Raw genomic sequence first — 25,109 nt, forward strand, 5'->3', positions numbered from 1 at the left:
GGTTGGCCATCTGGATGTCTTCTTTGCAGAAATGTCTGTTCATGTCCTCTGCCCATTTCTTGATTGAATTATTTGTCCTTTGGGTGTTGGTTTGATAAGTTCTTTATAGATTTTGGATACTAGCCCTTTATCTGATATGTCATTTGCAAATATCTTCTCCCATTCTGTCATGTGTCTTTTGGTTTTGTTAACTGTTTTCTTTGCTGTGCAAAAGCTTTTGATCTTAATGAAGTCCCAATAGTTCACTTTTGGCCTTGCTTCCCTTGCCTTTGGCAATGTTCCTAGGAAAAAGTTGCTGCAGCTGACGTCGAAGAGATTGCAGCCTGTGTTTTCCTCAAAGATTTTGATGGGTTCCTTTCTCACATTGAGGTCCCTCATCCATTTGGAGTCTATTTTTGTGTGTGGTGTAAGGAAGTGGTCCAGTTTCATATTTATGCATGTGACTGTCTAATTTTCCCAACACCATTTGTTGAAAAGACTATCTTTTTTCCACTGGACATTCTTTCCTGCTTTGTCAAAGATTAGTTGACCATAGAGTTGAGGTCTATTTCTAGGCTCTCTATTCTGTTCCCCTGATCTATGTGTCTGTTTTTGTGTCAGTACCATACTGCCTTGATGATGACAGCTTTGTAATAGAGCTTGAAGTCTGGAATTGTGATGCCACCAACTTTGGCTTTCTTTTTCAACATTCCTCCAGCTTTCGAGGGCTTTTCTGGGTCCATGTAAATTTTAGGATTATTTGTTCAATTTCTTAGAAAAAAAATGGATTGGATTTTAATAGGGATTGCATTAAATGTGTAGATTGCTTTAGGTAGCATAGACATTTTCACAATATTTGTTCTTCCAATCCATGAACATGGAACATTTTTTCCATTTCTTTGTGTCTTCTTGAATATCTTTCATGAGTACTTTATAGTGTTCTGAGTACAGATTCTTTGCCTCTTTGGTTAGGTTCATTCCTATGTATCTTGTGGTTTGGGGTGCAATTGTAAATGGGATTGACTCCTTAATTTCTCTTTCTTCTGTCTTGCTGTTGGTGTAGAGAAATGCAACTAATTTCTGTGCATTGATTTTATATCCTGACACTTTATTGAATTCCTGTACAAATTCTGGCAGATTTGGAGTGGAGTCATTTGGGTTTTCCACATAACCTATCGTATCATCTGCTAAGAGTGATAGTTTGACTTCTTCGTTGCCAATTTGGATGCCTTTTATTTCTTTTTGTTGTCTGATTGCTGAGGCTAGGACTTCTAGTACTATGTACAATAGCAGTGGTGATAATGAACATCCCTGCCACATTCCTGACCTTAGTGGAAAAGCTCTCAGTTTTTCTCCATTAAGAATGATATTCGTGGTGGGTTTTTTATAGATGGCTTTGATGATATTGAGGTATGTCCCCTCTATCCCTATGCTTTGAAAAGTTTTGATCAGGAAAGGATGCTGTTCTTTGTCAAAAGCTATTGAGAGTATCTTATGGTTCTTGTTCTTTCTTTTATTAATGTATTGTATCACATTGATTTGCGGATGTTGAACCAACCTTGCAGCCCTGGAATAAATCCCACTTGGTCATGGTGAATAATCCTTTTAATGTACTGTTAGATCCTATTGACTAGTATTTTGGCGAGAATTTTCACATCTGTGTTCATCAAAGATATTGTTCTGTAATTCTCTCTTTTGATGGGATCCTTGTCTGGTTTTGGGATCGAGGTAATTCTGGCCTCATAAAATGAGTTTGGAAGTTTTCCATCCATTTCTATTTTTTGGAACAGTTTCAGGAGAATAGGAATTAGTTCTATAAATTTTTGGTAGAATTCCCCTGGGAAGGCATCTGGCCCTGGGCTTTTGTTTATTTGGAGATTTTTGATGACTGTTTCAATCTCCTTACTGGTTATCAGTCTGTTCAGGTTTTCTATTTCTTTCTGGTTCAGTTGTGGTAGTTTCTATGTCTCTAGGAATGCACCCATTTCTTCCAGATTGGCAAATTTGCTGGCATATAGTTGCTCATAATATGTTCTCATAATTGTTTTATTTCTTTGGTGTTGGTTGTGAAGTATTCTCTTTCATTCATGATTTTATTTATTTGGGTTCTTTCTCTTTTCTTTTCGATAAGTCTGGCCAGGGGTTTGTCAATCTTATTTATTCTTTCAAGGAACCAGCTCCTAGTTTCATTGATTTGTTCTGTTGGTCTTTTTGGTTTCTATTTCATTGATTTCTGCTCTGATCTTTATGATTTCTCTTCTCCTTCTGGGTTTAGGCTTTCTTTCTTGTTCTTTCTCTAGCTCCTTTAGGTGTAGGGTTAGGTTGTGTATTTGAGACCTTTCTTGTTTCTTGAGAATGGCTTGCAATCGCTATATATTTTCCACTCAGGACTGCCTTTGCTGTGTCCCACAGATTTGGAACTGTTGTGTTTTCATTATCATTTATTTCCATGAAATTTTCAATTCTTCTTTAATTTCCTGGTTGATCCATTCAGTTTATAGAAGGAGGCAGTTTAGTCTCCATGTATTTGGGTTCTTTCCAAATTTCCTCTTGTGATTGAGTTCTAGCTTCAGAGCATTGTGGTCTGAAAATTTGCAGGGGATGATCCCAATCTTTGGTACCAGTTGAGACCTGACTTATGACCCAGGATTTGATCTATTCTGGAAAATGTTCCATGTACACTAGAGCAGAATGTGTATTCTGTTGTTTTGGGATGGAATGTTCTGAATATATCTGTGATGTCCATCTGGCCCAGTGTGTCATTTAAGGCCTTTATTTCCTTGTTGATCTTTTGCTTAGATGATCGTCCATTTCAGTGAGGGGAGTGTTAAAGTCCCCTACTGTTATTGTATTATTATCGATGTGTTTCTTTGATTTTGTTATTAATTGGTTTATATAGTTGGCTGCTCCCATGTTAGGGGCATAGATATTTAAAATTGTTACATGTTCTCATTGGTCAGACCCTTTAAGTATGACATAGTGTCCTTTCTCATTACTTATTATAGTCTTTGACTTAAAATCTAATAGATCTGATATAAGGATTGCCACCCAGCTTTCTTTGATGTCCATTAGCATGGTAAATTGTTTTCCACCCCCTCACTTTAAATCTGGAGGTTTCTTTGGGTCTAAGATGAGTTTCTTGTAGACAGCATATTGATGGGTTTTGGTTTTTTATTCATTCTGATATCCTGTGTCTTTTGATTGGGGCAGTTAGCCCATTTACATTCAGGGTAACTATTGAGAGATATGAATTTAGTGTCATTGTGTTGACTGTAAGGTGACTATTACTGGATATTGTCTCTGTTCCTTTCAGATCTACTACTTTTAGGCTCTCTCTTTGCTTAGAGGACCTCTTTCAATATTTCCTGTAAAGCTGGTTTGGTGTTTGAAAATTCTTTTAGTTTTTGTTTGTCCTGGAAGCTTTTTAGCCCTCCTTCTAATTTAAATGATAGTTTAGCTGGATATAGTATTCTTGGCTGCATGTTTTTCTTATTTAATGCTCTGAATATATCATGCCAGCTCTTTCTGGCCTGCCAGGTCTCTGTGGATAAGTCTACTGCCAATCTAATATTTTTACCATTGTATGCTACAGACTTCTTCTCCCAGGCTGCTTTCAGGATTTTCTCTTTGTTGCTAAGACTTGGAAATTTTACTAATAGATGACGGGGTTTGGATTCATTCTTACTGATTTGGGGGGGGGGGTGGTTCTCTGCACCTCATTTTGATGTTTGTTCCCTTTGCCATATTAGGGAAATTATCTACAATAATTCTCTCCAATATACCTTCTGCTCCCCTCTCTCTATCTTATTCTTCTGGAATCCCAGTTATTCTAATGTTGTTTTGTCTTATGGTATCACTTATCTCTTGAATTCTCCCCTCATGGTCCACTAGTTGTTTGTCTCTCTTTTGCTCAGCTTCTTTATTCTCTGTTCTTTTGTTTTCTATATCACTAATCCTCTCTTCTGGCTCATTTATCCTAGCAGTAAGAGCCTCCATTTTTTATTGTACCTCATTAATAGCTTTTTTCATTTCAACCTGGTAAGATTTTAGTTCTTTTATTTCACCAGAAAGGGCTTCTCTAATATCTTCCATGCCTTTTTCAAACCCAGATAGCACCTTGAGAATCATCATTCTTAACTCTAGATCTGACATATTACTAATGTCCATATTGTTTAAGTCCCTGGCCTTCGGTACTGCCTCTTGTTCTTTTTTTTGTGGTGAGTTTTTCGGCCTTGTCATTTTATCCAGATAAGAATATATGAAAGAGCAAATAAAATACTAAAAGGGTGGCAAAGACCACAGGAAAATGTGCTTTAACCAAATCAGAAGAGACCCCAAATCATGGGGGGAAGAAAAGGAGTAAAAAAAAGTTGGGGGGAAAAAAATTAAAAAAGGAAAAAAATAAAGAAAAAAACATAAAAAGGAAAAAATATATATATTAGACTGTTGAATAGAACACAGTCACCCACTTAATTTGGGGAGTATTTTGGTCTCTTAGAAGAAACCACCTCCCAAAATTTTAAAGAATGAAAAACATATATAAGAGTACACATGATGAATGGATGGAATATGACTATAACAATGTAAAAAAAATTTTTTTTGATTTCTAAAAAAGGAGTTGATAAGTTGGTTGGGAGATTAAAGAAAAAGAAAGTGTAGAGAATTTGCTCAGGCTTGAGACTAGAACAAAGCCTTGTGCTAGAGTTAGGATATATTTTGATCTATTAGAAGAATTTGTATCCCAAATTTTTTTAGAAGAAAAAACCCTATGTGTATACAAAAAGTAGTTAGATACAATGAGGGATAAAATATGACCATAATAATGAAGGTTCAAAAAATATTTTTTGAAAGGTATTGTTAATATAAACTAGTTAAAAAATGTTAAAAGAGGAAAGAGTAAAAGTTAAAAAAATTTAGCATAGAAAAAAAATAAAATTAAAAAAAATTAATCAATTTGCAATACTAAGGAATCATGGGTAGAAAGCAATGAATTCCATGCTTTGCTTCCTCCTCCTCTGGAATTCTGCTGTTCTCCTTGGTAAGTGAACTTGTTCTTGGCTGGACTTCTTGCTGATCTTCTGGGGGAGGGGCCTGTTGTAGTGATTCTCAAGTGTGTTTGCCCGAGGCGGAATTGCCCCACCCTTACCAGGGGCCAAGCCAAATAATGCGCTCAGGTTCCCTTTCAGGAGCTTTTGCTCCCTGACTGCTTTCTGTAGAGTTCTGGAGGATGGGGAAAATGGTGGCCTCCCAATCTCTGGCCTGGAAGAGCCAAGAGCTTAGGGCCCCACTCCTCAGTGAACCCTCAGAGAAAAGCTCTCAATCACTCCCATCTCCCTGGCCTCTGGCTGTGCTCTGAGCCCACCCAGACTGTGACCTAGTGTCTCTGTCTCTGGCACACAGCCCTGCCAGGAGTCTCCAAACTCTGCAGATCCCTGTGCTCTTCCAGGGGTGTCTCCCTGGATCTTGTGGAATCTCCACACACAGAGAAGTGGCCTGTGCCACGGATCACAATTTAAGGTAATCCCAAGTTGCGAGCTCACTCCTCAGCTCTGTCTCTGTAGCCAGATTCCCAGCTCTAATACCTGTGAGCTCTGAGACACTCAAACACCCCTGATCCTTCTGTGACCCTGCAGGACATGAGACCATGCTGTCCCCACATGGGCTTCACCCCAGCTTCACCTCTGGAGTGATGTCCCTCAGCGGAGCTGACTTTTAAAAGTCCTGATTTTCTGTTCCATTGCTCCGCTGCTTGCCGGGAGCCATCCCCTCCCCCACCCCAAGGCCTATCTTCCCTTTGCTTTGGATTCACTTCTCTGCCAGTCCTACCTTTCAGAAAGTGGTCGATTTTCTGTTTCTTTAATTGCTACTCTTCTTTTCTTTGATCTCCTGTTGTATTTGTAGGTGTTTGGAATGGTTTGATAAGCTATCTAGCTGATCTTCTGCTACCTGATGTCATCTCAGCCTGCTACTTCTCCGCCATCTTGACTCCTCCCATAATTTATCTTTCTGACAGTTTGTTGTTAGTGTCTACAAATGCAACAGATTTCTGCATATTGCTTTTGTATCTGCAACTTTACTGATTTTATTTATTGCTTCTAATAGTTTTTTGGGTAGAAGCTTTAGGGTTTTCTACATATAGAATCTTCACATCTGTGAATAATGACAATTATACTCCTTCCTTTTCAATTTGGATGCCCTTTATTTCTTCATGCCTAATTGTTCTGACTGTGACTTCCAATACTATGTTCTGTTTGATAAACATAACAAGAGTGAGCATCCTTGTTTTGTTCATGATTTTGGAGGAAAAACTTTAAACTTTTCATTTTTGAGTATGATTTTGGCAGTGGGTTTGTCATATATGGATTTTATTATATTGAGGTACTTTCCCTCTATATCCACTTTGTTGAGAATTTTTATCATAAAGGTATGTTGAGTTTGTCAGATTCATTTTACACATCTATTAAGATAATTATATGATGTTTTTTCTCCATTTTGTTAATATAGTGTATCACATTGATTGTTTTCTGGATATTGAACCATCATTACTTTCCTAAAATAGGTCCCATTTGATCACAGTTTGTGATTCTTTTAATGTATTGTTGCTATTGTATTGGTTTGCTAATATTTGGTTGCTGATTTTGTGTCTATGTTCACCAAAGATATTGGGCTATAATTTTCTTTTTTTATAGTGTCTTTGTCTGATTTTGATAGCCAAATAATGGTAGCCTTGTATAATGAGTTTAGAAACATTCCTTCCTGTTCAATTTTTTGAAATAGTTCAAGAAGCCTAGGTATTAACTCTAAATGTTTGGTAGAACTTACCTGTGAAGCTCTTTGGTCCTGGACTTTTGGGGAATTCTTTGCTGACTGATTCAATTTCATTAATAGTAATAGGTCTGGGAGGGAGGAGTCAAGATGGTGGAGAAGTAGCAGGCTGAGACTACTTCAGCTAGCAGGAGATCAGCTAGATAGCTTATCTAAAGATTGCAAACACCTACAAACCCATCGGCAGATCAAAGAGAAGAACAGCAATTCTAGAAACAGTAAAATAACCACTTTCTGAAAGATAGGACTGGCGGAGAAGTGAATCCAAAGTGATGGGAAGATAGACCCAGGAGGGAGGGGCCAGCTCCCGGTGAGTGGCAGAGCAATGGAGCACAAAATCAAGACTTTTAAAAGTCTGTTCCGCTGAGGGACATTGCTCCATAGGCTAAACCAGGGTGAAGCCTAAGCAGGATCAGCGTGGCCTCAGGTCCCGCAGGGTCACAGAAGGATCGGGGGTGTCTGAGTGTCGCAGAGCTTACAGGTATTAGAACGGGGAAGCTGGCTACAGAGACAGAGCTGAGGAGTGAGTTCCTAGCTCGGGATTACCTTGAACCTGTCACCTCGGTGAGATCGGAGTGCGGCCAGAGGCCATGGAGATGGGAGTAATTGGGCACTGTTCTCTGAGGGCACACTGAGGAGTGGGGCCCCGGGCTCTCGGCTCCTCCAGGCCTGAGACTAGGAGGCTGCCATTTGTATTCCCATCCTCCAAGACTCTACAGAAAGCGCTCAGGGAACAAAAGCTCCTGAAAGCAAACCCGAGTGGATTACTCAGCCCGGACCCTGGTAAGGGCGGTGCAATTCTGCGTGGGGCAAAGACACTTGAGAATCACTACAACAGGCCCTTCCCCCAAAAGATCAACAAGAAATCCAGCCATGACCAAGTTCACCTACGAAGGAGTGCAGTTACAATACCAAGGAGAGCAGCAGAATTCCAGAGGAGGAGAAAGCAAAGTAGGGAATTCATGGCTTTCTCCCTATGATTCTTTAGTCTTGCAGTTAATTTAATTATCTTTTCTTTTTCATTTTTTTCCTCTTTTTCTGCTAAAATTTTTTTTTAACTTTTACCCTTTTCGTTTTAACGTTTTTAAACTAGTTTATCTAATATATATATATTTTTTCTTTTTTATATTTTATTCATTTTCTTTTTTAATTCTTTTATTTCTTTCCTTTTTTTTGCCCTTTCTTTCTTTCTGAACCTCTTTTAATCTCCTTTCCCCCCCCCCTCACAATCTGGGATCTCTTCTGATTGGGTTAAAGCATATGTTACTGGGTTTTACTAGGAGCTGGTTCTTTGAAAAAATTAATAAGATTGATAAACCCCTGGCCAGACTTATCAAAAAGAAAAGAGAAAGGACCCAAATAAATAAAATCATGAATGAAAGAGGAGAGATCACAACTAACACCAAAGAAGTACAAACTATTATAAGAACATACTATGAGCAACTCTACACCAACAAATTTGACAGTCTGGAAGAAATGGATGCATTCCTAGAAGCATATAAACTACCACAACTGAACCAGGAAGAAATAGAAAGCCTGAACAGACCCATAACCAGTAAGGAGATTGAAACAGTCATTAAAAATCTCCAAACAAACAAAAGCCCAGGGCCAGACGGCTTCCCGGGGGAATTCTACCAAGCATTTAAAGAAGAACTAATTCCTATTCTCCTGAAACTATTACAAAAAATAGAAATGGAAGGAAAACTTCCAAACTCATTTTATGAGGCCAGCATCACTTTGATCCCAAAACCAGACATGGATCCAATCAAAAAAGCGAGCTATAGACCAATATCCTTGATGAACACAGATGCGAAAATTCTCACCAAATGCTAGCCAATAGGATTCAACAGTACATTAAAAGGATTATTCATCACGACCAAGTGGGATTTATTCCAGGGCTGCAAGGTTGGTTCAACTTCTGCAAATCAATCAATGTGATACAACACATCAATAAAAGAAAGAACAAGAAACTTATGATCCTCTCAATAGATGCTGAAAAAGCATTTGACAAAGTACAGCATCCCTTCCTGATCAAAACTCTTAAAAGTGTAGGGATAGAGGGCACATACCTCAATATTATCAAAGCCATCTATGGAAAACCCTCTGCAAATATCATTCTCAATGGAAAAAAACTTAAAGCTTTTCCACTAAGTTCAGGAACACGGCAGGGATGTCCATTATCACCACTGCTATTCAATATAATACTAGAAGTCCTAGCCTCAGCAATAAGACAACAAAAGGAAATTAAAGGCATCCAAATCATCAAAGAAGTCAAACTATCACAATTCGCAGATGATATGATACTATGTGTGGAAAACCCAAAAGACTCTACTCCAAAACTTCTAGAACTTGTATAGGAATTCAGTAAAGTGTCAGGATATAAAATCAATGCACAGAAATCAGTTGCATTTCTCTACACCAAAAACAAGACAGAAGAAAGAGAAATTAAGGAGTCAATCCCATTTACAATTGCACCCAAAACCATAAGACACCTAGGAACAAACCTAACCAAAGAGGCACAGAATCTGTACTCAGAAAACTATAAAGTACTCATGAAAGAAATTGAGGAAGACACAAAGAAATGGAAAAATGTTCCATGCTCCTGGATTGGAAGAATAAATATTGTGAAAATGTCTATGCTACCTAAAGCAATCTACACATTTAATGCAATTCCTATCAAAGTACCATCCATCTTTTTCAAAGAAATGGAACAAATAATGCTAAAATTTATATGGAACCAGAAAAGACCTCGAATAGCCAAAGGGATATTGAAAAAGAAAGCCAACGTTGGTGGCATCACAATTCCGGACTTCAAGCTCTATTACAAAGCTGTCATCATCAAGACAGCATGGTACTGGCACAAAAACAGACACATAGATCAATGTAACAGAATAGAGATCCCAGAAATAGACCCTCAACTCTATAGTCAACTAATCTTTGACAAAGCAGAAAAGATGTCCAATGGAAAAAAGACAGCCTCTTCAATAAATGGTGCTGAGAAAATTGGACAGCCACATGCAGAAAATTGAAATTGGACTATTTCCTTACACTACACACCGAAATAGACTCAGGTACACAACCTAACCCTACACCTAAAGGAGCTGGAGAAAGACCAAGAAAGAAACCCTAAGCCCAGCAGGAGAAGAGAAATCATAAAGGTCAGAGCAGAAATCTCTGGTGATTCAAAATGGATGAAGGACCTCAATGTGAGAAAGGACTCCATCAAAATCCTTGAGGAGAACACAGGCAGCAACCTCTTCAATCTCAGCCACAGCAACATCTTCCTAGGAACAACGCCAAAGGCAAGGGAAGCAAGGGAAAAAATGAACTATTGGGATTTCATCAAGATCAAAAGCTTTTGCACAGCAAAGGAAACAGTTAACAAAACCAAAAGACAACTGACAGAATGGGAGAGGATATTTGCAAACGACATATCAGATAAAGGACTAGTGTCCAGAATCTATAAAGAACTTAGTAAACTCAACACCCAAAGAGCAAATAATCCAATCAAGAAATGGGCAGAGGACATGAACAGACATTTCTGCAAAGAAGACATCCAGATGGCCAACAGACACGTGAAAAAGTGCTCCATATCACTCGGCATCAGGGAAATACAAATCAAAACCACAATGAGATATCACCTCACACGAGTCAGAATGGCTAAAATCAACAAGTCAGGAAATGACAGATGCTGGCGAGGATGCGGAGAAAGGGGACCCCTCCTCCACTGTTGGTGGGAATGCAAGCTGGTGCAGCCACTCTGGAAAACAGCATGGAGGTTCCTCAAAATGTTGAAAATAGAACTACCCTATGACACAGCAATTGCACTACTGGGTATTTACCCTAAAGATACAAACATAGTGATCCAAAGGGGCACGTGCACCCGAATGTTTATAGCAGCAATGTCCACAATAGCCAAACTATGGAAAGAACCTAGATGTCCATCAACAGATGAATGGATCAAGAAGATGTGGTATATATACACAATGGAATACTATGCAGCCATCAAAAGAAATGAAATCTTGCCATTTGCGACAACATGGATGGAACTAGAGCGTGTCATGCTTAGCGAAATAAGTCAAGCAGAGAAAGACAACTATCATATGATCTCCCTGATATGAGGAAGTGGTGATGCAACATGGGGGCTTAAGTGGGTAGGAGAAGAATAAATGAAACAAGATGGGATTGGGAGGGAGACAAACCATAAGTGACTCTTAATCTCACAAAACAAACTGAGGGTTGCTGGGGGGAGGGGGTTTGGGAGAAGGGGGTGGGATTATGGATATTGGGGAGGGTATGTGCTTTGGTGAGTGCTGTGAAGTGTGTAAACCTGGTGATTCACAGACCTGTACCCCTGGGGATAAAAATATATGTTTATAAAAAATAAAAAATTAAAAAAAAATCTTTTCCATTAGGCCAGACATTTTAGCAATTACAACTCTATCCTTGACTCACCATGCAGACTACAGCAAAAGTATCAATATTTGGTCCCAGTTTCTTTATCTTGTTGTGGACTCGAGGAATGTTTTATGAATACATTTTTAAAGGGAAAACAAGGTTTTATTTAAATAGCATGGTATTCAAATAAATACCATGTAGGATTCTATCATGAACTTGTCATTTTGATCCCAGAAACTTACTTTTGGCTTAGTCAAAGTTTGGAAACTTTCTCTTGGGTGTTAACTTTGTTAAATTCAGGGCTAACCAGTTAGCCAGCTTCCCATCTTGTATGAGTCACTCACCTCATGTGCATGGTCTTCTTAGCTTTTTGCTGCAGAGCTCCTGGGAAGATAAGGAAGACATTATGATGCTATTTTGATATTTTGATATTTGTAACAATACAAATACAAAAGGAATACAAATCTGGAGTTAAGAAAGAGGATAAATATAGTCAATTTTGTCATGCTAATCTTAATTTAATATCTCAATCATTGTATTTCTTCTATAACAATTGGCCCTTTCTAACTCGTATAAATTATGCATTATATTAGTTTCCTATTACTACTATGGCAAATTGCCACAAATTAATAACTTAGAGCAATGCACATTTTCTACCTTATAGTTCTGGAAGTAAGAAATCTGGCATGGCTCTCACTTGGCTAAGATCAATTTGTGGACAGGACTGTATTTCTTTCTGGAGGTTCTAGGGGAGAATTCATTTCCTTGCCTCTTCCAGATTCTTGAGGCTATTCATAATCTTTGGCTTATGGCCCCCTTTACCTTCAAAACCAGTAATGTGAATCATTTACATCTCCTTCTGACTGCAGATTTGGAGAAGTTTCTCTGATTTTAAGGAATCATGGGATTAGTCCAAACCCATTCAAATAATCCAGGATAATCACTTTCATCACAAAGTGCTTAATCTTAATCACAAATCACAAAAGTCCCTTTTGCCATCTAGGGTAACATACTGACAGGTTGTAGAGACTGAGGAGTGGACATCTTTGTGTGGTTAATAATCTGCCTACCACATGTATGTCTGTCTCATTTCTTCTACTGAATCATAAACTTTTAGGACCAAAATGTGTATCTGATTTGTTGTATTCTTCTGTGAAGTGTATTGAGTACAACAAAGGGTTCAACCAGCATTTGTTGAATGATGCAGTAGAATTCAGAAAATTTAAAAGATTCATTGGCGCATGATATTGTGGGGTTTTAAGAATTCCTATAAGAATAGTAATTTAATATATCCACATATACTGGAAAATTCGTGAACATTATAAAATTTATAAATATTAGCTTACAAAAATTACTTTTTTTATTTTTAGTGCTTATACATGACAATAATATATTACATTCCAGGATATTCTGATGGTGTTAATTTCCAACTGGATTTCTGTCAGTAGAGTTTATGCCTGAGTGTTTTACCATGATGATAAGCACAAGTCCACACTTAGAAATCAGGTGCCACAGGAAAGACTCAGTATTGCCTATCAAATATCAGTCATAGAAGGGTCAAGAGGAAATTAAATATTATAAAGCTGGCTTGGGTTCTTGCCCTGGGCAATTAATTTGCTGATAATTTGCAATGTTAATCTCTTATAGAATTGAATATGATGTGTTTCTAGACTTCCCAAAGGAGTAGCTTTTAAGACATGTGTCTTGTACGGTTTGTATCACATAGAGTTCTGCAAGTTGTGCAAAGCAGCCACAGACTGGAATCTATAGTTGGCAAGAGAAATAAATATTTCCGTATTGCATTTAGCAATTGCTATATATTAAGGCAATTTTGTTTAAAAATTATTAAGGGCTTTGTAGCACAAAGACCCTGTTACATTACACAGAAAGGATTAGATTTAGGGGGTGGGGTATACTGGGGGATATTGGATATGCAAGTGCAGATGGTCTTGATCGACTCATGAACACACCAGAGCCAAGTGGGAAATATATGTTTTGTGTGGTTAAGTATGTTGTAAGAAAATTGCCCCTGGTTCTTTCCTGTAAGAAAGTATGAGGAGGAAAGAAAAGGGGAGAGATGAAGATCATGTGGGGAAAGATGAAGCAGACACAAGACCAGCATATGTAGCAGATGTCTGGCAAAGAGAGGAGCAAAGAGAGGGTGATGAGGAAGGACAGCCAAATTCCTTCCTTGGAATGTGAGTGACCGATGAGAGGAGGATTCCTCTGTGCCAAGGATCAAGGTCACCAAGTGGATATCTGTTCTATAGAAAATTGCCTTGGGATACAGGTGTAACTCTCCAACCACACTGCCTGGTTTCGTGTACGGAATGTCTTCCTATGAGGAATGGGTTTGTGCAGAGTTGCTTCTAATCCACCCAATTCCTTTCTTTGCCACGAAGGCCTCAGATACCTGGGAAGGGTGTGGGCAATCTCAGTTATTCTGAACTCTGTTCCAAACCCTTTACATAACTTCCTTCTTATAATCCTCACAAGAACATTAATTGGTAGTTTGGAGAATGGTACCCCATTTTATAGATTAGGAAACCTGACCTCAAGGAGACAGCCATACTGCTAGTTGATATTGGTACAGGATTTGTAAGCAGGCAGTATGTCTTCAAAGTGCCCAATTTTAACCCTTCACTGCCTTCATCAGTAGTCTATGGTCTTACTCTTTAAACTAATGATCCCCTTAGAAGGGTAATTGCAAATTTCACTTTATAGCCCTCATAGAACTTGTCAGAACATCTATCTATAAAATAGGTGCTTCATTTCATAGTAAATGAATTTTTGACTTAGGTTCTAATACACTTGTCAGAAACTCTAACAAGCCTGTTTTTGTATCCCTATTAACAGAGATGTATTATAGGAAGGAATGGAACCAGTCTCAGCAACTCCAGAGCCAAACTGACAGAGACCTAGAGAATCAGAATGGAACAGTACTTTTAATAATCTCCATGGTGATACATAGCGACCCTAATGATATTCTGTCATGTTCATGGTTCAGTTTCCCTTCTGCTTTGTTCTCTACCTATTTTTTGCTGCCTTCAGGCTTCTACCCTTTTGTGTATCTTCTATTTTCTTTCATTTACTTCTCAAGTCCTTTCCCACTTCTCACTGTCTTTGTACATCTCCCAGCCAGATTCCAGTAAGAGCTTTGATGGAATCAGTCACTCCACCATTTTGTGTAGAGTTCTCTAGCCAGACCCTTTTTTTTGGCCTTTGCTTAGTCTTTAGGTGGCTATCTCTGGGTTAGACAAATATTCTTTTGCTGGAGAAGCTGCAACCAGACTTGAGAGAGGGGTGAGGATCACAGGATACGCAATCTATGGATGGACAACGACCCTAAAAGGAGCCATGGGCTTGGCAGGGACCTCAAGACTTCTCAGAAGGGAGAATTCTTCCTTATTTGGCTTTTCATATTCATATTCATGAAAATGGGAAAAATTATAGCCACAAAAGTTTGAAAATCTAAGGAAATGTGGTATCCCTGGTGTATATAATAAAATAGGGTAGAACAAGAACAAATTTGCAAATAGTTTTCTGAGTCCTAAACTTTAGAATTGTGTTAAAGATGCTTGGAAGGTATTGAGATGAAGCAGATGATTTAACCTTCAAGACTCATTTGTGGAATCTGTCAATCAGACCTAAAAACATAGCAAAAAAATAAAAACTAAAAGCCTACAACATGGGGAGCCTGGGTGGCTCAGTGGGTTAAAGCCTCTGCCTTCAGCTCAGGTCATGATCTCAGGGTCCTGGGATCAAGTCCCTCATCAGGCTCTCTGCTCAGTGAAGAGCCTCCTTCCTCCTCTTTCTGCCTGCCTTTCTGCCTGCTTGTGAACTCTGTCAAATAAATAAATAGACTTAAAAAAAAAAGCCTCCATACATATAGTTATTCCAGTTGCCAAGGGTATAGATAGATAGTTAGATAGATAGATATTCACAATCCTAGTGATAAACATGGTATTCAATTCTTGGCACAACATAAATCAAAGTCATTTAAGAAGTTTAGAAAGTTATGGAAACAGTTACAAAAAGCATTCTTTTTTGTCACAATCTTAAATTTGTAATCCTGTGTTCCCTTTTAAAATGCCATATGGAAAAGAAACAACATTTTAAATGGGTTTCTGAAGAACTGCAGTTGACATGAATACCGAAAAAACTTCACGAAACCACTAAATATTTGGCTTGTGTGGAGTCTACTTGAGGTTTTAAGAAGTCTGAAGACAAATTGTTATGTTAAGAGAAAAAGTCTTCAGACCATGGCTGACTTATCAACTGACCAATAACTTTCTGCACTGAACATTTAAATCACCCAGCCTTCAGAACTACAGACTTCCCTAATTAAGCAGCTTTCCCCACCCCCAGTGGTTTGGAATGGATCAGTGTATTGCTTTGGCTTCCCTGGCAGGAGCATGCACAATGTCTGGTCTGGTCAGCCATCCAAACCGCTTTCCCATACATCAAGGATCCAGGATAATTTCACCAGACACTTTAAAGTGCAATTGCAATTTGCCAATTTCCAGCTCACGTATCTTCCTAGAAAACAGAGATCTACACACAGCCCATGATATTTTTGCACGTGGACTGAGATATAGATCTTGGTAGATGCCTCAGAAATCTGGAAATGGATATGCTGCTAGCTATAGTAGTAAATTAAGCATCTTTCATATTTGGCATTGGTGCACAATTACAAAGTGAATAATAAATAAAACTGGGATTACAGTTTGAACTGTTTTGTAGTGTCTTCTAGATGTAAGAATATATAGTGAATTCAGAATCAGAGGACAATGTGGTATTACAGTCATAGGGGTATAATGGACTTTCCTGAAGCCCTAAGTTCTTATAGAATTTTCAGATAAAACACCTTTGCATTCAAATTCCAAGTCAGCAGTTTCAGCAAAATTGTGTGTGTCAAAAGAAAATATATCAACAGGGGGTTCATATTTTGATTTCCTTGGACATTGCAGTGTGGAATTCTGCTGTTCTCCTCATGCTGGCCAGGGCTGAAAAATACTTGTTACAGAATTTCAGATGGTAACAAGGCCTGTCTGGTTTATTCATAAGTCCTGTGAGAGTTTAAGACATGCCACTTCAACTGAAGAGAGAAAAATGGGGCATCTTTCTGGACATCAATAGAGAATTCTGTAAATACTTCCCTTCAGCTTCTCTCCCTTTCAGAACCAGATCAATATCTGCTGGTCACTCATATTCTCAAATTTCGTGGGGGCTGCTGAGAGTTCAGCTGCCCTTATGCTCCCATGTCCATTGATGAAAGCTCAGGCTCAGCAGCTGGCTAGAGAACAGAAAGATCAAGGCCAATGTCAGATCCTACCCATATTTAGCATTTTAAGCCCCAGCCTTGTCCCACATGGATCATTGCCTTCTCAGTCTCTGGGGGTTATAAGTACCAGGCTTTATTGGCCTGCTATGTATCTGACAGTTCTAACACTGTCATCTTTTGCAATCTAGCTATATTTCATCTGGCTAAGAATTTCCATGGTATGAGAAGACTGTCTATAAGCTGAAGTTAGTACCTAATAAATTATAGGACTCCACTAGTGTTTGTGGAGGAGTACATGAAGTTTATGTGATAGCTATTACTTTTGTAAGCCCAGAGAGTAATGGAGCTTGTTTCTTGGGAGAGAACAATTCTTATTTAAGTCAGTGGCCTTGGATAATCATGTATAACATAAAGAATATATTAGTGAATATGGAAAAATATAGTGAGGAGGAGGACAGCTCGGCATTGAGATGGAGGTGGTTGAAAGGCTAGAAATGGATAAAAAGTTTGCAGAAATAATTTTACCCTATTTCATGGCTATTTCTGTTCTCCCAGGCAATCCCTCATCTTGAACTGATAAAATAGCCCCAGAGTGGAGGGGAGTAGTGGGATAAGATTGGTGAATCCCACTTTCTTCTGCACTCTTCCCAACTGTGTGACAAAGTGTTCTGGAGATACAAGTATGTGTGTATGGACATCTCTAATAGTTACCAAGGCAGAGGACTATAATTCATCTTATTCTGTATTTCAAAGCTAGATTACATGTCAAAACCTCTTTTTAGCTCTATCAACCCATGCTTTCATAGTTCTTTGTGCCTCCAGTTCTCCTTTTGTTTTGTTCATTTGAATTCTTCATACCATCTTAGTGATCAGTAATATTATTTTTGTCTGGCAGATGAAAGTTGGACTTGGGGAAACCATATGACTTGGGCAATTCATCCCAATAAACAAGGATAGAACCATGTAGCAAGCTTAGTTTTAGAACATATCCAATTCTATAAATCACTAGGCCCCAGAAGGGCCTCCGCTTCCTACTTTCTACTTTCTGTTTCATTTGTGTTCATTCAAGATCTGTCTTCTGTTGTGTGGGCCCACTGGCTTGTTATTCTGAAGTGGAAAGTCTTAAGATTGCTGTTATCTCTGAGCTTGGCAAAGTGTTTCTGGGAGTGTTTTAAGAGAATAAAATATGATCTGTCATGTAACTGTTGCTAAGGAAGAAACACAGGACTAGAACCAGGAATTCCTGGTCATGCATAAGCTTCATGACCTGTACAAGGCCTATTGGTGTCTAAACTTCTCCATCCATATTCTCTGCCTGCCCCAACCTCATGGGAATATTATGCGGCTAAATGAAAGGAAATTATCTTGACCTACTTGGGTTTGATGAATTCTGCATTCTCTTCCAGTTCTTAGATGCTACAGGTCTCTACTTGGGTGGAGAAGTTGAAAATGGGAGTCCAGAAGAGATTTTTAGATGATCTATGATTTTAACAACTAGTAGACAAGTGATGACTATTCTTCAGCTCCTATCTCATCCTCATCAATAAGAGTCATTCAAATGTAGGAACTTTATAACTGGAGGTGTTAATTGGGATAAAAATCAATGGTAGTCTCTGTCCAGCTACCAATGCTGTATTTTACATGAATGGTATATGCTTCTGTTGAAGTTTTGAAGCAGAATTTTGGGCAATTCCACACCTTCTACAGGGAAAATCCTTTTGCTCTGTTTCTTAATGTTAATTTACTCCTTTTCTTCTTCTTTTCTTATCTCTTTCCTAGTGAACTTTCTTTGTTCTTTCCTGTGCAAATAGCTCATTAGATCTGTTTCCATTTGAGCTCAGCTCACCTATAAGATCCATTGTCTAAAGATCACTGATGTCTTAGTTCAAATTCTTATCAAAATGGCATCCGAGTAACTTAAGTCTTGGCTGCTTCTCCCTCTTGGGATATAGGTCCATTCTGGTTGGAATCAACAGTAGGAGAAAGAGGGCATGGACAGAGAGCATAAGCATGGGCTTCCACTCAGGGTCTACAGACAGTACAAGCAATATCAGGCAGGTGTACCTTGGTTTGCAGCGTACAATGAAAGACATCTTCCACCAAGCTCAATACCTAGTTTTGGTTATAGAGGATAATCCTTTTGCTTTGAACATGTGCTGTTTATGGAGTCAGGAATTCTTTTTTTTTTTTCCCCAAGAATAAAACTTCTATATTGAATATTCAGTAAATATTTACTGACAAATTATTTTGCTCCACCAGTCTTACACGTCCCACGTATAAGTAGACAACTAGAGTCCTTAAGGCCTTTTGGTTTTCTTTTACTTTACTTTTTTTTTTTTTTTTTTAAGATTTTATTTGTTTATTTGAGAGACAGCAAAAGTGAAAGAGATCACAGAGGGAAAGAGAGCAGGGAGCCTAACATGGGGCTGGATCCCAGGACCTAGGGATCATGACCTGAGCCAAAGGTAGACGTTTAATTGACAGAGCACCCAGGCTCAGTCACCCTGACCTTTTGGTTTTCAATTTTGTTTTCTAATCTATTAAAGTCTATTTTATTTGATTTTTTTCCCCAGTGACTGACTGATTTCATCCCTTATTGATCTTTGTTGGGCAGTGCCTTCTAAGATGTGGCCCAGCCTTCCCTGCACTCTTAGTGCTCTATAGACCTGGGTGTGGGCACAGCACTCGCCTTCTCCTACCTTGTCTGCTGCTCTGTTTCTTCACCTGACTGCTGCTACCTGACTCCATTCATTCCTCTGCTCAAAGGTCACATTCCCATTCATGCTATTACAGCTCCCCATAGCCTGTCATTTTATAGTCCTTTACCCTGCTTTACTTTTCTTCCAAGCACTTATCATGACTTGAAAACCCAATACTTATATGTTTGTTTGATCACATATGTTTGTGTGGTTTTCTCCACTAGAATATAAACTGTAAGAAAATATAGACTTTGTCAATTTAGTTGATCACTGCATTCCCATAGTCTAGAAGAGTACTGGTACAGGGTAAACTTTGAACATTTAAAAGAACTAAAGAATGCTCAAGGGAACTGCTTTATTAAGCAAAGAGTTCTTTTACATGCAAATAATCAGCATCTAATCTATCTTACTCATTAGGACTGAGTCAGTTGAAGTTGGAGGTGTCTTTTTTCAGAAAAGCCACAAGTTTGTTCAACTCATCAGAACAAAGGCAGGAAGCTGCTGCTGGTGAAGACTTGAGGGAATCAGGAATTCTTTGTTCATGATCTTGGCTCTGCCTCTTACAAACTATGTGAATTTCTTATTACTTAACAGTTTTGCCATCTGTAAAAGGAGAGTAATATTAGTATCTTCTATTCACTTCACAGAACTATATAAAGAAAATATATCAAAAATATTTATGTTTGTGAATTTAGACAATGTTCACATTTTTTATATATTTTTCCAGTTTTATTGAGATATAATTGATATACAAAACTGCTTTAGTTTGATTTTGAGTATACAATATAATGATTTGATATATACATATATTATGAAATGATTACCACAATAAGTTTCATTAACATCCATCCCTTCAAACAGTTACAGTTTTTCTTCTTATGGTGAGAGTTTTAATGGTTTATTCTGTTAGCAACCTTCATATACACAATACAGTTTCATGAACTATAATTACCACATCGTATATTACAACCCCAGAACATATAACTGGACATTTGTACCTTTTGGCCACCTTCACCTGTGATAGGTTTTCCTTCTGAATCTGATAGATGCTCAGTGTATTTTATGAAGTTATGTAACATGTCTCAATACAAGGAAAATAATAAATAAGAAAGTTGTTTTCTTATAAAAGGAAAAATAAAAACCTTCATTGAATACAGAAGAGTAGGATTTTCTATAGCTCTATCCTCAATTTTCTTCTGCATTTCCATTTCCTTTGCCTGCTGAGACCTGGATTCCTGAAGGTCATATAGATGTCAGCAAGTAGCTGCATGGAGCCATTAGTTTCTGCTCAGAGCCATTAGTTTCTGCTCTAAATGGAGAATTTCCTCTAGAGCACATTTAGCTGGGAGCAAACAATACCACTTGACCAAAGCTCTTCTTATTATTAGGTCACATTTCTGATAAAGATGATTCAGGGATGTTATGCAGAATATTTTAAAAATCTGAGTGGGTGAAGCACACCAATTGAAGGGGAAATCTGACTAATCAGAGTAGGCAGCCCTTGCCCCTGAGAAAAACCCAGTGGGTCATACCAGGATGGGAAGATGGACATGTTTATTTCCCATCAGCAGCTTGGGCTCTTTTCCTAAGCTTTTAAACCCTAACTTACCCTAATTATCATATACTACAGGCCGCTAATCAATAACTGGAGACATGTCATGTTAAAAAATATGGATTACTTTTATCCTTAAAATTACTCAACATTAAGAATTCAGCTAACAACAAAAAAAAAATTGACTAATGTAGAGTTATCTCTACATATCTACTAATGTAGAGTTAAAATTTATTTTTTTAAGATTTTTATTTTCATTTATTTGACAGACAGCGGTCACAAGTAGGCAAAGAGGCAGGCAGGCAGAAAGAGGGGGAAGCAGGCTCCCCGCTGAGCAGAGAGCCCCGATGCAGGGCTTGATCCCATGATCCTGGAATCATGACTGGAGCCAAAGACAGAGGCTTTAACCCACTGAGCCACCCAGGTGCCCCTAATTTTTATTTTCTTAAAAGATATTATTTCTGTGAGAGAGAGGGTGTGAGAGCACAAGCAGGGGGAGAGGCAGAGAAACAGACTCTCCCTGCTGAGTGGGGAGCCCACCCCTGCAGGGCTTAATACAGGACCCTGAGATCATGACCTGAGAGGAAATCAAGAGTCAGCTGCTAAAGGACCTAACCACCCAGGTGCCCCAATGCTGATTTCTTCTATATGGAAACACCATTGAATGGGGGAATGGGAACAGCAACTCTTCCCAGCCCTTATTTTCTACCTTTCCCACAGAGACAACTTGCAATGGTTCTGGTGGCATTCAGTGGAAACAGATGTTTCCTCTTTCTCAAATGATCTTTTGTATGTTAATATTACTCCCCTGAAAGCCTTCTTTAGGCATCCCAGAGCATTTAACATATAGCATTTTAATAAAACATTTCAATTGAGATCTCCTATAGGACAGAAGCTCTTTCACTTCAGGTTTATTTTATCTTACTTCTAAAATGTTATGATTATCTTTTAAATCTGTTTTCTCAGCACTTGTTCCAGAGCTTAGCTCATCAAAAGTTTTCAGTAAATAGTTTGTGGAAGTACAAATAACTCAATAGGAATATGGAGTATGAGCATTTTCTATCCCAGTTCAGAAGAACTCTTGGCACTTGCTCCTCTTTGTACCCTGATTATGATTACAGGGATTTTTTTTTCCCCCCTTATCTGGAACACAGGGAGGAGCAGGGGTGGAGTGGGAACTAGACACCACTTGTTTGTTACCAGCTATGTGGAACTAAGATCCAAGAAGTAATAAAAAGGAAGTTCATGGAGACAGGTAATATAATTTGTAGTTTTGTGTTCACAGATGGAACTGTGGGACTCTCCTTTATGGGACAGGGTCAAAGGTTTTGGGAGAAAGAGCAAATATTTCTTTTTCATTCTCTTCAAATACAAATATAATTGGGAAAATATAAATCAATGAGTCAGATTAAGACCTCTAAATAATTTAAACTGCTCTTCTTTGCAGTTTTATCAGCATTTCTAAAAAATCAAGTTTTCAGTCATGAAGATTAGAAAGACAATGGAATTGATGGCCCACTAAAAGGAATTAATACCATTTTTAGTGTGAAAAGGTGATTGGATCAAACATTTTATGTCTTTAAGTCACAGTTTCCTCATCAAAAATGAAGATAAGGACAACTGCTTTCTCCATCTTCTGAAGACACATGCAGGTAATATTTGTAAAAATGAAATCTGCAAAACAACGTAGAAATGTAAAATATGCTATTTTCTGAGACTATTATCTTTTATTCCAAGGCTAATTGGGCATTCCTCTTTTAGCTGCAGATGTAGGTGTGAACTTTTGGACCTTTCATTAGTAGAAAACAGAGTACAAAATTTTCCTGGGAAGAAATTGAAACTAATAGCTGAATGATTTGAGAAGATTGTTTATCATGTCTAATTTCCTACTACTTTCCAGCAGTGCAGCCCTGATTATGATTATCTTTGAGAATCTCATGACATTAAGGAAATTCATCTTTATGACACCTTCAGGAAGAAAGAAGCAGTGACACACATGGCCCTCCCCTGGTTAGTGGAGGCTCACATAGAAAAGCGGCCAGCCATAACAATAGTATACTGAGATGTAGTTGGAATAGTATGATCTAAGTTGTCAGCCTGTGGATGTGAAGTCTTCTTAACTCTCTAAGATAGCCATTTCCTCACTCAAAGAAATGGGAGGATCAGGCCAATTTTTTCACATCATATATTCCTCTACCTTCTGGGCATACTCAACCTATCCCTACCATGCTTGCCTTGGACTCATTCACTCAGCAATTGTAAATTTCCAATTGTAAGATACTGTGGTGGTCTATCCTTCCCAAATCATATATGATGTTTTGGGGAAGTTAAGCTGTGTGGTGGTAGAAACCAGAAATCATAGCAAATATATAATGCTCACTATCAGGCACTATACTAGAAATAACAGTGAGTACATATTATAGTGGACACTATAGTAAAAATGAGATGAATTTAGTCAATCTTCATATACTCATATGAGGAACATTCTAGAAATATTTCTCTTTACAAATATGAAAACTGAACCAGAGGGAGGTCAAGTCATTTGTCCACAGCCACATATCTAACAAAGTCAAAACATGAGTACAAACAGCCCAAATCTAGGGTTTGGTTGATAGCTTTAGTTCTGGCTCCATGAGAAGGGTTTAACTCTGGAAGTTTGAATAAGGAAGATGATTTCTTAGTAAAGTGCTTAGGTTGCCAACAAGGATTGAATTAGAATACCACTCACAGGAAAATCAAAGGTAACTCTATATAATAATATAACACTATCTGTCCCGCCTTTTTGAATGTCTCTTATACTTAGTATAAATATCAGTGTTAATTATGCTTTTGCTATTTCAGGTGGGTAAGTTTTGCCTCTCCATTAGATTATAAACAAGTAAAGAAAAACAACTTTTTAATACATCTATCTATTATATATCATCTATCTATCTAGTTTTTCATTTGTCCATTTATACTTCCTGCATAGTGTAGGACACATGGTGGGCACCCGTTAACAACAGTGATTAGTTCAGTCACATCGTTTTTTCCTTTTCTTTTGATTAATTTACTTTTTATCTTCTTCCTTTGAGAATTTTGACTGAATGTAAAAGATCTGGAGAATTGTCTCCTTTGCACTCTGTATTCATCCCTTGAACAGCATTCTCTTCCAAATAAAATAAGGGCACATTGGCTTCCTTTAGAAACTACACACCCAGAAAAGAGCAAAGTAAAAGGCAACCTTGGGGTAGTGGAATTAGAGCAGTCTGGACAAGCCACAGTGGCATCTGTTTCTCACACATAAGGGATCAAATACAGAAAGATAAATAATAATCTCCTCCCTGCTGTAGTAATGCTCTGTAAAACTGTGGTCGCTAGTTGTCAGGAGTAGTGCCTGAATTTCATGGGGTCTCCCCTTACCTGAATCATCAGTGCAGCTGGCATGGCTCATGGAACCCTGACTACTCCAGATGTTAATTCTAAATATGGAAAAGAGTAAATTCATATGGGATCTGAAATGAAAATGACTCCTTAAGCTATAATGTATTCTCTCCAGGCACACTATGCCTGTGCTGAAATTTATGTGGACTGCAAAGAAAAATACACAAAACACAGGCAAGTATGAAGGTATTCTGTTTAATAAGCTAGGATAAATTCCGTGTGATTTCCTAGATTTTACAGAGAAAAGAGAAGAGATTTTTCATGAATGAATTTTAAGAGGTTTAAGATTGAAATGGAAAGTATATTCTCCCTTCTGAGCCTTTCTTTTCCTTATTGGTAGAGGATTAAAAAAGTATTTTTTTAACCTCTTGTATTAATAATTCTACCCTGGGCACCTGAGTGGCTCAGTGGGTTGAGCCTCTGCCTTCAGCTCAGGTCATGATCCCAGTATCCTGGGACCAAGTCCCACATTCCACATCCAGGCTTCCTGTTCACCCAGGAGCCTGTGCAGCTGGGAGCCTGCTTCTCCTCTGTCCCTACCCCTGCTCATGCTTCTGCTTGCTCGCAAGCGCTCTCTCTCAGATGAATAAATAAAAAATCTTAAAAAAATAATAATTCTACTCTAGTCATACAGTATTCGTTGATCAAAAGAAATGACCAAGTATGGGAAGTTTAACTTCAATTTTTAAAAATAATCTGGTTGTAATAGATGGTAAAATAGATTACAGACAAGAGATGGAATGCAAATTCTTGTAAACTTTTAATTTGCCATTTTAAGGTCACTGATTCACTTATTAATCTGACATATAATGGGAATTGTGCTGTTAGGGCCTATTTAGCCAAAGTGGCTCCATCTCAGTTGAACAGCCATTTTGTTGTTTATACAGTAAAACTTAAACTGAACCCCCCCCCCCCCCCCCCCCCGCAGAGGACTTACTGAAAAGCAAGCCGG

General features: G+C 38.2%; 1 long non-coding RNA gene across 1 annotated transcript in view; it reads right to left on the reverse strand.

Annotated features, from left to right (window-relative positions):
- Window positions 1-25,109, reverse strand: part of LOC132010231 (uncharacterized) — an 85,012-nt gene that overhangs the window by 20,847 nt on the left and 39,056 nt on the right. Inside the window, exon 2 of the long non-coding RNA XR_009402201.1 lies at window positions 11,547-11,586. This is a non-coding gene — a long non-coding RNA (uncharacterized LOC132010231). The remainder of the gene's footprint in view (window positions 1-11,546; window positions 11,587-25,109) is intronic.

The sequence above is a fragment of the Mustela nigripes genome, chromosome 2, assembly GCF_022355385.1.
Source record: "Mustela nigripes isolate SB6536 chromosome 2, MUSNIG.SB6536, whole genome shotgun sequence".
NCBI classification, from domain to species: domain Eukaryota; kingdom Metazoa; phylum Chordata; class Mammalia; order Carnivora; family Mustelidae; genus Mustela; species Mustela nigripes.